The following is a 12,183-nucleotide window of genomic DNA, read 5'->3' as shown; positions in this document are numbered from 1 at the left end:
TTGACCAAACGGATCGTTGGTGTAGGTGTACGATTATGGCTTAGGGTGCGAGAGGTCCCTGGTTAAAAAAATCTATCATTTTAATCAGTACCTGTTACCTTCAGATTAGTCCCGTGACACTTTTGGGGAACGTTGGGCAAAACTGAGAACATTGTGACAAGTGCGGTCACATTAGTTTGTAGCCCAAAGATTTTGGATTCTACAAACAGAAGTTGGTACATAAAGGGTTCCGACTTCAGACGAGTCCCCTGACACTTGTGGGGGACGTAGAGACAAATTGAGAACACCACCGTGTTCGTGAGGGTCTCCCCTTTCCAGGGAGTGGTCATACGATTTTGTAGGTCAAACGGTTCAGAAGCTACAGATGTTTTTGTGAGAAGACCGATTATAGGTATGTCTCATGGTTTGACTAACACCGCTCTAGCTCCACCACCTTTCATTGCAGATGTGGTGGTGTAACATAAACAGTTATGGAGGCTTGAGACAGATACGACGCGTCTCAATCTCTCTAGTTGAAAACTAAACTGATCGATTTGAATGGGTATTTTTTACATTTGTTTACTTTGATTGGCGTACTGATGCATCAATCAACTCAAAATAAATGAGCTCCATTCTTTTTGAAGTTTTATTTTTTCATTTTCTCTTTTAAAATATTAATTGATCTCATTTTGCTCAATATTAATTTGTCAACACTCATCATCAGTTTGCTGTCGCGGCTTAAGAAGACAGAATGTGAAAGACACAGCAGATGAAATACAAAAGATTTGAACTGAAGCCTGGTCAACAGTTTGGAAGACTGCTATGCTCACAAGTATAGCACAAACACTCACATGAGGTTCAATCTTTCCAAGCACCATGGACAACAACAATCCATATCCTCATTGTCATTGCCGCAGAAAGCAAAACAATTTTATTCTTGTGTAAGGCTCGTTGGTGTAGAGGTATGATTCTAGCTTAGGGTGTGAGAGGTCCCGGGTTCAAATCCCGGATGAGTCCTTTTGCAGATCTTTTAACAAGCTCAGACAGGCAGATCTCGGGCCGCTGGTCGCAAACAGCCACCTCTTGGGCGCAGGACGAGGTGGCTGAATGGTTTAGGCGATGGACTGCTAATCTATTGTGATATTCACTAGTTGGCTCATTGTCGCACTTCATTTAGAAAACCTGCAAAAAGTAAGAGCAAATCGGACTTGCACGAACATTTATTCCAATGTAATACACTTGAAATGACACCCAGCCCCTAAAACTAGTGAATATCTCATGCTCTGTATTGGCCGGGAATCAAACCCAGGTCAACTGCTTTGAAGGCAGCTATGCTCACCACTATACCACCAATGCTATGTGAAGCTTGCTAGCAACATGGAGACATTGATTCATATCCTGACCGTCATTTTTGTGGAAAGTGAAAATTCTTTGACCAAACGGATCGTTGGTGTAGGTGTACGATTATGGCTTAGGGTGCGAGAGGTCCCTGGTTAAAAAAATCTATCATTTTAATCAGTACCTGTTACCTTCAGATTAGTCCCGTGACACTTTTGGGGAACGTTGGGCAAAACTGAGAACATTGTGACAAGTGCGGTCACATTAGTTTGTAGCCCAAAGATTTTGGATTCTACAAACAGAAGTTGGTACATAAAGGGTTCCGACTTCAGACGAGTCCCCTGACACTTGTGGGGGACGTAGAGACAAATTGAGAACACCACCGTGTTCGTGAGGGTCTCCCCTTTCCAGGGAGTGGTCATACGATTTTGTAGGTCAAACGGTTCAGAAGCTACAGATGTTGTTGTGAGAAGACCGATTATAGGTATGTCTCATGGTTTGACTAACACCGCTCTAGCTCCACCACCTTTCATTGCAGATGTGGTGGTGTAACATAAACAGTTATGGAGGCTTGAGACAGATACGACGCGTCTCAATCTCTCTAGTTGAAAACTGAACTGATCGATTTGAATGGGTATTTTTTACATTTGTTTACTTTGATTGGCGTACTGATGCATCAATCAACTCAAAATAAATGAGCTCCATTCTTTTTGAAGTTTTATTTTTTCATTTTCTCTTTTAAAATATTAATTGATCTCATTTTGCTCAATATTAATTTGTCAACACTCATCATCAGTTTGCTGTCGCGGCTTAAGAAGACAGAATGTGAAAGACACAGCAGATGAAATACAAAAGATTTGAACTGAAGCCTGGTCAACAGTTTGGAAGACTGCTATGCTCACAAGTATAGCACAAACACTCACATGAGGTTCAATCTTTCCAAGCACCATGGACAACAACAATCCATATCCTCATTGTCATTGCCGCAGAAAGCAAAACAACTTTATTCTTGTGTAAGACTCGTTGGTCTAGGGGTATGATTCTAGCTTAGGGTGCGAGAGGTCCCGGGTTCAAATCCCGGATGAGTCCTTTTGCAGATCTTTTAACAAGCTCAGACAGGCAGATCTCGGGCCGCTGGTCGCAAACAGCCACCTCTTGGGCGCAGGACGAGGTGGCTGAATGGTTTAGGCGATGGACTGCTAATCTATTGTGATATTCACTAGTTGGCTCATTGTCGCACTTCATTTAGAAAACCTGCAAAAAGTAAGAGCAAATCGGACTTGCACGAACATTTATTCCAATGTAATACACTTGAAATGACACCCAGCCCCTAAAACTAGTGAATATCTCACGCTCTGTATTGGCCGGGAATCAAACCCAGGTCAACTGCTTTGAAGGCAGCTATGCTCACCACTATACCACCAATGCTATGTGAAGCTTGCTAGCAACATGGAGACATTGATTCATATCCTGACCGTAATTTTTGTGGAAAGTGAAAATTCTTTGACCAAACGGATCGTTGGTGTAGGTGTACGATTATGGCTTAGGGTGCGAGAGGTCCCTGGTTAAAAAAATCTATCATTTTAATCAGTACCTGTTACCTTCAGATTAGTCCCGTGACACTTTTGGGGAACGTTGGGCAAAACTGAGAACATTGTGACAAGTGCGGTCACATTAGTTTGTAGCCCAAAGATTTTGGATTCTACAAACAGAAGTTGGTACATAAAGGGTTCCGACTTCAGACGAGTCCCCTGACACTTGTGGGGGACGTAGAGACAAATTGAGAACACCACCGTGTTCTTGAGGGCCTCCCCTTTCCAGGGAGTGGTCATACGATTTTGTAGGTCAAACGGTTCAGAAGCTACAGATGTTGTTGTGAGAAGACCGATTATAGGTATGTCTCATGGTTTGACTAACACCGCTCTAGCTCCACCACCTTTCATTGCAGATGTGGTGGTGTAACATAAACAGTTATGGAGGCTTGAGACAGATACGACGCGTCTCAATCTCTCTAGTTGAAAACTGAACTGATCGATTTGAATGGGTATTTTTTACATTTGTTTACTTTGATTGGCGTACTGATGCATCAATCAACTCAAAATAAATGAGCTCCATTCTTTTTGAAGTTTTATTTTTTCATTTTCTCTTTTAAAATATTAATTGATCTCATTTTGCTCAATATTAATTTGTCAACACTCATCATCAGTTTGCTGTCGCGGCTTAAGAAGACAGAATGTGAAAGACACAGCAGATGAAATACAAAAGATTTGAACTGAAGCCTGGTCAACAGTTTGGAAGACTGCTATGCTCACAAGTATAGCACAAACACTCACATGAGGTTCAATCTTTCCAAGCACCATGGACAACAACAATCCATATCCTCATTGTCATTGCCGCAGAAAGCAAAACAACTTTATTCTTGTGTAAGACTCGTTGGTCTAGGGGTATGATTCTAGCTTAGGGTGCGAGAGGTCCCGGGTTCAAATCCCGGATGAGTCCTTTTGCAGATCTTTTAACAAGCTCAGACAGGCAGATCTCGGGCCGCTGGTCGCAAACAGCCACCTCTTGGGCGCAGGACGAGGTGGCTGAATGGTTTAGGCGATGGACTGCTAATCTATTGTGATATTCACTAGTTGGCTCATTGTCGCACTTCATTTAGAAAACCTGCAAAAAGTAAGAGCAAATCGGACTTGCACGAACATTTATTCCAATGTAATACACTTGAAATGACACCCAGCCCCTAAAACTAGTGAATATCTCACGCTCTGTATTGGCCGGGAATCAAACCCAGGTCAACTGCTTTGAAGGCAGCTATGCTCACCACTATACCACCAATGCTATGTGAAGCTTGCTAGCAACATGGAGACATTGATTCATATCCTGACCGTAATTTTTGTGGAAAGTGAAAATTCTTTGACCAAACGGATCGTTGGTGTAGGTGTACGATTATGGCTTAGGGTGCGAGAGGTCCCTGGTTAAAAAAATCTATCATTTTAATCAGTACCTGTTACCTTCAGATTAGTCCCGTGACACTTTTGGGGAACGTTGGGCAAAACTGAGAACATTGTGACAAGTGCGGTCACATTAGTTTGTAGCCCAAAGATTTTGGATTCTACAAACAGAAGTTGGTACATAAAGGGTTCCGACTTCAGACGAGTCCCCTGACACTTGTGGGGGACGTAGAGACAAATTGAGAACACCACCGTGTTCTTGAGGGCCTCCCCTTTCCAGGGAGTGGTCATACGATTTTGTAGGTCAAACGGTTCAGAAGCTACAGATGTTGTTGTGAGAAGACCGATTATAGGTAGGTCTCATGGTTTGACTAACACCGCTCTAGCTCCACCACCTTTCATTGCAGATGTGGTGGTGTAACATAAACAGTTATGGAGGCTTGAGACAGATACGACGCGTCTCAATCTCTCTAGTTGAAAACTGAACTGATCGATTTGAATGGGTATTTTTTACATTTGTTTACTTTGATTGGCGTACTGATGCATCAATCAACTCAAAATAAATGAGCTCCATTCTTTTTGAAGTTTTATTTTTTCATTTTCTCTTTTAAAATATTAATTGATCTCATTTTGCTCAATATTAATTTGTCAACACTCATCATCAGTTTGCTGTCGCGGCTTAAGAAGACAGAATGTGAAAGACACAGCAGATGAAATACAAAAGATTTGAACTGAAGCCTGGTCAACAGTTTGGAAGACTGCTATGCTCACAAGTATAGCACAAACACTCACATGAGGTTCAATCTTTCCAAGCACCATGGACAACAACAATCCATATCCTCATTGTCATTGCCGCAGAAAGCAAAACAACTTTATTCTTGTGTAAGACTCGTTGGTCTAGGGGTATGATTCTAGCTTAGGGTGCGAGAGGTCCCGGGTTCAAATCCCGGATGAGTCCTTTTGCAGATCTTTTAACAAGCTCAGACAGGCAGATCTCGGGCCGCTGGTCGCAAACAGCCACCTCTTGGGCGCAGGACGAGGTGGCTGAATGGTTTAGGCGATGGACTGCTAATCTATTGTGATATTCACTAGTTGGCTCATTGTCGCACTTCATTTAGAAAACCTGCAAAAAGTAAGAGCAAATCGGACTTGCACGAACATTTATTCCAATGTAATACACTTGAAATGACACCCAGCCCCTAAAACGAGTGAATATCTCACGCTCTGTATTGGCCGGGAATCAAACCCAGGTCAACTGCTTTGAAGGCAGCTATGCTCACCACTATACCACCAATGCTATGTGAAGCTTGCTAGCAACATGGAGACATCGATTCATATCCTGACCGTCATTTTTGTGGAAAGTGAAAATTCTTTGACCAAACGGATCGTTGGTGTAGGTGTACGATTATGGCTTAGGGTGCGAGAGGTCCCTGGTTAAAAAAATCTATCATTTTAATCAGTACCTGTTACCTTCAGATTAGTCCCGTGACACTTTTGGGGAACGTTGGGCAAAACTGAGAACATTGTGACAAGTGCGGTCACATTAGTTTGTAGCCCAAAGATTTTGGATTCTACAAACAGAAGTTGGTACATAAAGGGTTCCGACTTCAGACGAGTCCCCTGACACTTGTGGGGGACGTAGAGACAAATTGAGAACACCACCGTGTTCGTGAGGGTCTCACCTTTCCAGGGAGTGGTCATACGATTTTGTAGGTCAAACGGTTCAGAAGCTACAGATGTTTTTGTGAGAAGACCGATTATAGGTATGTCTCATGGTTTGACTAACACCGCTCTAGCTCCACCACCTTTCATTGCAGATGTGGTGGTGTAACATAAACAGTTATGGAGGCTTGAGACAGATACGACGCGTCTCAATCTCTCTAGTTGAAAACTAAACTGATCGATTTGAATGGGTATTTTTTACATTTGTTTACTTTGATTGGTGTACTGATGCATCAATCAACTCAAAATAAATGAGCTCCATTCTTTTTGAAGTTTTATTTTTTCATTTTCTCTTTTAAAATATTAATTGATCTCATTTTGCTCAATATTAATTTGTCAACACTCATCATCAGTTTGCTGTCGCGGCTTAAGAAGACAGAATGTGAAAGACACAGCAGATGAAATACAAAAGATTTGAACTGAAGCCTGGTCAACAGTTTGGAAGACTGCTATGCTCACAAGTATAGCACAAACACTCACATGAGGTTCAATCTTTCCAAGCACCATGGACAACAACAATCCATATCCTCATTGTCATTGCCGCAGAAAGCAAAGCAATTTTATTCTAGTGTAAGGCTCGTTGGTGTAGAGGTATGATTCTAGCTTAGGGTGTGAGAGGTCCAGGGTTCAAATCCCGGATGAGTCCTTTTGCAGATCTTTTAACAAGCTCAGACAGGCAGATCTCGGGCCGCTGGTCGCAAACAGCCACCTCTTGGGCGCAGGACGAGGTGGCTGAATGGTTTAGGCGATGGACTGCTAATCTATTGTGATATTCACCAGTTGGCTCATTGTCGCACTTCATTTAGAAAACCTGCAAAAAGTAAGAGCAAATCGGACTTGCACGAACATTTATTCCAATGTAATACACTTGAAATGACACCCAGCCCCTAAAACTAGTGAATATCTCATGCTCTGTATTGGCCGGGAATCAAACCCAGGTCAACTGCTTTGAAGGCAGCTATGCTCACCACTATACCACCAATGCTATGTGAAGCTTGCTACGAACATGGAGACATTGATTCATATCCTGACCGTCATTTTTGTGGAAAGTGAAAATTCTTTGACCAAACGGATCGTTGGTGTAGGTGTACGATTATGGCTTAGGGTGCGAGAGGTCCCTGGTTAAAAAAATCTATCATTTTAATCAGTACCTGTTACCTTCAGATTAGTCCCGTGACACTTTTGGGGAACGTTGGGCAAAACTGAGAACATTGTGACAAGTGCGGTCACATTAGTTTGTAGCCCAAAGATTTTGGATTCTACAAACAGAAGTTGGTACATAAAGGGTTCCGACTTCAGACGAGTCCCCTGACACTTGTGGGGGACGTAGAGACAAATTGAGAACACCACCGTGTTCGTGAGGGTCTCCCCTTTCCAGGGAGTGGTCATACGATTTTGTAGGTCAAACGGTTCAGAAGCTACAGATGTTTTTGTGAGAAGACCGATTATAGGTATGTCTCATGGTTTGACTAACACCGCTCTAGCTCCACCACCTTTCATTGCAGATGTGGTGGTGTAACATAAACAGTTATGGAGGCTTGAGACAGATACGACGCGTCTCAATCTCTCTAGTTGAAAACTAAACTGATCGATTTGAATGGGTATTTTTTACATTTGTTTACTTTGATTGGTGTACTGATGCATCAATCAACTCAAAATAAATGAGCTCCATTCTTTTTGAAGTTTTATTTTTTCATTTTCTCTTTTAAAATATTAATTGATCTCATTTTGCTCAATATTAATTTGTCAACACTCATCATCAGTTTGCTGTCGCGGCTTAAGAAGACAGAATGTGAAAGACACAGCAGATGAAATACAAAAGATTTGAACTGAAGCCTGGTCAACAGTTTGGAAGACTGCTATGCTCACAAGTATAGCACAAACACTCACATGAGGTTCAATCTTTCCAAGCACCATGGACAACAACAATCCATATCCTCATTGTCATTGCCGCAGAAAGCAAAACAATTTTATTCTAGTGTAAGGCTCGTTGGTGTAGAGGTATGATTCTAGCTTAGGGTGTGAGAGGTCCAGGGTTCAAATCCCGGATGAGTCCTTTTGCAGATCTTTTAACAAGCTCAGACAGGCAGATCTCGGGCCGCTGGTCGCAAAAAGCCACCTCTTGGGCGCAGGACGAGGTGGCTGAATGGTTTAGGCGATGGACTGCTAATCTATTGTGATATTCACTAGTTGGCTCATTGTCGCACTTCATTTAGAAAACCTGCAAAAAGTACGAGCAAATCAGACTTGCACGAACATTTATTCCAATGTAATACACTTGAAATGACACCCAGCCCCTAAAACTAGTGAATATCTCATGCTCTGTATTGGCCGGGAATCAAACCCAGGTCAACTGCTTTGAAGGCAGCTATGCTCACCACTATACCACCAATGCTATGTGAAGCTTGCTAGCAACATGGAGACATTGATTCATATCCTGACCGTCATTTTTGTGGAAAGTGAAAATTCTTTGACCAAACGGCTCGTTGGTGTAGGTGTACGATTATGGCTTAGGGTGCGAGAGGTCCCTGGTTAAAAAAATATATCATTTTAATCAGTACCTGTTACCTTCAGATTAGTCCCGTGACACTTTTGGGGAACGTTGGGCAAAACTGAGAACATTGTGACAAGTGTGGTCACATTAGTTTGTAGCCCAAAGTTTTGGATTCTACAAACAGAAGTTGGTACATAAAGGGTTCCGACTTCAGACGAGTCGCCTGACACTTGTGGGGGACGTAGAGACAAATTGAGAACACCACCGTGTTCGTGAGGGTCTCCCCTTTCCAGGGAGTGGTCATACGATTTTGTAGGTCAAACGGTTCAGAAGCTACAGATGTTGTTGTGAGAAGACCGATTATAGGTATGTCTCATGGTTTGACTAACACCGCTCTAGCTCCACCACCTTTCATTGCAGATGTGGTGGTGTAACATAAACAGTTATGGAGGCTTGAGACAGATACGACGCGTCTCAATCTCTCTAGTTGAAAACTGAACTGATCGATTTGAATGGGTATTTTTTACATTTGTTTACTTTGATTGGCGTACTGATGCATCAATCAACTCAAAATAAATGAGCTCCATTCTTTTTGAAGTTTTATTTTTTCATTTTCTCTTTTAAAATATTAATTGATCTCATTTTGCTCAATATTAATTTGACAACACTCATCATCAGTTTGCTGTCGCGGCTTAAGAAGACAGAATGTGAAAGACACAGCAGATGAAATACAAAAGATTTGAACTGAAGCCTGGTCAACAGTTTGGAAGATTGCTAGGCGATGGACTGCTAATCTATTGTGATATTCACTAGTTGGCTCAATGTCGCACTTCATTTAGAAAATCTGCAAAAAGTAAGAGCAAATCTGACTTCCACGAACAAGGACATTGATTCCAATGTAATACACTTGAAATGACACCCAGCCCCTAAAACAAGTGAATATCTCATGCTCTGCATTGGCCGGGAATCAAACCCAGGTCAACTGCTTGGAAGGCATCTATGCGCACCACTATACCACCAATGCTGTGTCAAGCTCGCTAGCAACATGGAGACATCGATTCATATCCTGACCGTCATTTTTGTGGAAAGTGAAAATTCTTTGACCAAACGGATCGTTGGTATAGTTGTACGATTATGGCTTAGGGTGCGAGAGGTCCCTGGTTAAAACATCTATCATTTTAATCAGTACCTGTTAACTTCAGATTAGTCCCGTGACACTTGTGGGGAACGTAGGGCAAGACGGAGAACATTGTGACAAGTGGGGTCACATTAGTTTGTAGGCCAAAGATTTTGGATTCTACAAACAGAAGTTGGCACATAGAGTGTTCCGACTTCAGACGAGTCCCCTGACACTTGTGGGGGACGTAGAGACAAATTGAGAACACCACCGTGTTCGTGAGGGTCTCCCCTTTCCAGTGAGTGGTCATCCGATTTGTATGAACTCTGACCTCTGTCCTTACATTCCAGTGTGGTTTGGTCACCCTCATTGGAAAGCCATTTGGATAATTTATTTAAGGTAATTTGTAATATTGATAATTATGATGAAGTTCATAGATCTTAGCCATATTTGTGATTTGGACCAATGTGAAGAAGGAGAGGGCATTGCCTTTGACTAAGGGTAGGCTGCCTTAAGTCTATTTTCCTATGACCGGATGGGTACAATTATTTTTCTTTACAGAGTTCTTAAGGGTAGTGATTATAATTCGATTTTGTTATTTTAAACTTTGTTTTATTTTTTGACCAGTAGTGTTTGTTTTTTTACAATTTACTCACATGAAGAGTTATGTGTCAAAATGGGGGAGGGAGTAGTCCTCTTAAGGTTTTGGATTGAAGTTTACACACCTTGAGTTATGTGTATGGAGTGATATGTGAAGGAGTGTATTGTTGTGTTGTTTGTTCTGTTCTGTTCTGCTCTGTTCAAGATGAAGTTGACAGTGTGATGGGGAGTATAAGCCAATTTGAAAAAATAGTTTCAATAGAATGTGTTGTATTCTCTTCGACATGTTTAGACATTGGTATTAAGAATAATTGGCTTTTTTTAAGTACCTGTCTTTTTCAAACAAGCATTGCAGAGCTGGCTACAATTTCAATTTCATCCCCCTGAAAAGATAGAACAAATATTACAACAAATATTATGGCTGAACTCAAATGTGCTGGTTGATAAAATACCTGTATTTATGGGAAAGATGTTTGAAAAGGGTATTTTGTTCTTAAATGATATTGTAAATTGTAATGGTAGAGTTATGTCCTTCATGGAGTTATCAGAATTGTATGGGAAGTTCTGCTCAATCCAAGAGTACACCAATTGATTACAGCATTGTCCCAAAAATGGAGGAGGTGGGTGGCAGCGGGAGGATGTAGGGAGCTGGTCTGTCTGCCCAATATAAAGGATCATAACTGGCAGAGGAATAAAAATAGCATAAATATGAAAGTATACCAGTTTCATTTGAGGACGAAGATGTTGACAACTGTGCCATACAGATTGCAAAATAGTTGGGAAGAGATTTTTGATGTACCAATTCCATGGTACAGGGTGTATGAGTTGATATATAAAACAACTGTCACGGTCGTCGCTAGAAATGGAGGACCAAAACGCAGCAGGCATGCGATTGTTCATTTTGAACATTTATTCACTCCAAAATGAACACAAAAACAACAAAAGAGAACGAACGATAAACTGACAGTCCTATAATGTTGACACACTAAACACGGAACAATCTCCCACAAATGACAAACACAAACACACCCTAATATATGGGACTCTCAATCAAAGGCAAATAGACAACACCTGCCTTCAACTGAGAGTCCCAACCCCAATTAACCAAACATAGAAACAGACACACTAGACTCAACATAGAATACATGAAAACCAAACAGTGCCCAAAAACCCCAGAATACTTAAATCAAATGCCCCTTCAACAAACACACCACCCCGAACCACATAAAACGAATACCCTCTGCCACGTCCTGACCAAACTACAATACCAATTAACCTTATACTGGCCAGGACGTGACAACAACACAAGATTCAAGACTTCGTGCTTTTCAGCTAAAATGATTATATAGAATTCTTGCCATCAACAAAATGTTGAATATTTGGGGCATAAAATCATCGAAGCTCTGCAGATTTTGTTGTGAGGATACAGAATCAATAGACTATTTATTAGCCTGTTTCTGGTCTCAGGTTCAGGAATGGCTGAAAATGCATAGCATTGATCTAAAATTTACCCTAGAAATAGTACTGTTAGGAGATCTGGAGAGACCGAGACAGTCAGTTACTAATATACACTGCTCAAAAAAATAAAGGGAACACTTAAACAACACAATGTAACTCCAAGTCAATCACACTTCTGTGAAATCAAACTGTCCACTTAGGAAGCAACACTGATTGACAATAAATTTCACATGCTGTTGTGCAAATGGAATAGACAACAGGTGGAAATTATAGGCAATAAGCAAGACACCCCCAATAAAGGAGTGGTTCAGCAGGTGGTGACCACAGACCACGTCTCAGTTCCTATGCTTCCTGGCTGATGTTTTGGTCACTTTTGAATGCTGGCGGTGCTTTCACTCTAGTGGTAGCATGAGACGGAGTCTACAACCCACACAAGTGGCTCAGGTAGTGCAGCTCATACAGGATGGCACATCAATGCGAGCTGTGGCAAGAAGGTTTGCTGTGTCTGTCACCGTAGTGTCCAG

General features: G+C 41.6%; 3 non-coding genes across 3 annotated transcripts; all 3 read left to right on the top strand.

The window, feature by feature from the left end:
* Window positions 1-2,334: 2,334 nt before the first annotated feature.
* On the top strand, window positions 2,335-2,406 carry trnap-agg (transfer RNA proline (anticodon AGG)). Its single transcript has one exon. It is a non-coding gene; the product is annotated as a tRNA-Pro (tRNA).
* A 1,338-nt stretch (window positions 2,407-3,744) lies between these two features.
* On the top strand, window positions 3,745-3,816 carry trnap-agg (transfer RNA proline (anticodon AGG)). The gene has a single exon. It is a non-coding gene; the product is annotated as a tRNA-Pro (tRNA).
* Window positions 3,817-5,154: 1,338 nt separating this feature from the next.
* Window positions 5,155-5,226, top strand: trnap-agg (transfer RNA proline (anticodon AGG)). The gene has a single exon. It is a non-coding gene; the product is annotated as a tRNA-Pro (tRNA).
* Window positions 5,227-12,183: the final 6,957 nt, after the last annotated feature.

The sequence above is a fragment of the Salmo salar genome, chromosome 15 (genome assembly GCF_965601325.2).
Source record: "Salmo salar chromosome 15, fSalSal1, whole genome shotgun sequence".
Lineage (NCBI taxonomy): Eukaryota > Metazoa > Chordata > Actinopteri > Salmoniformes > Salmonidae > Salmo > Salmo salar.
This window is presented reverse-complemented; position numbering and strand designations above follow the sequence as displayed.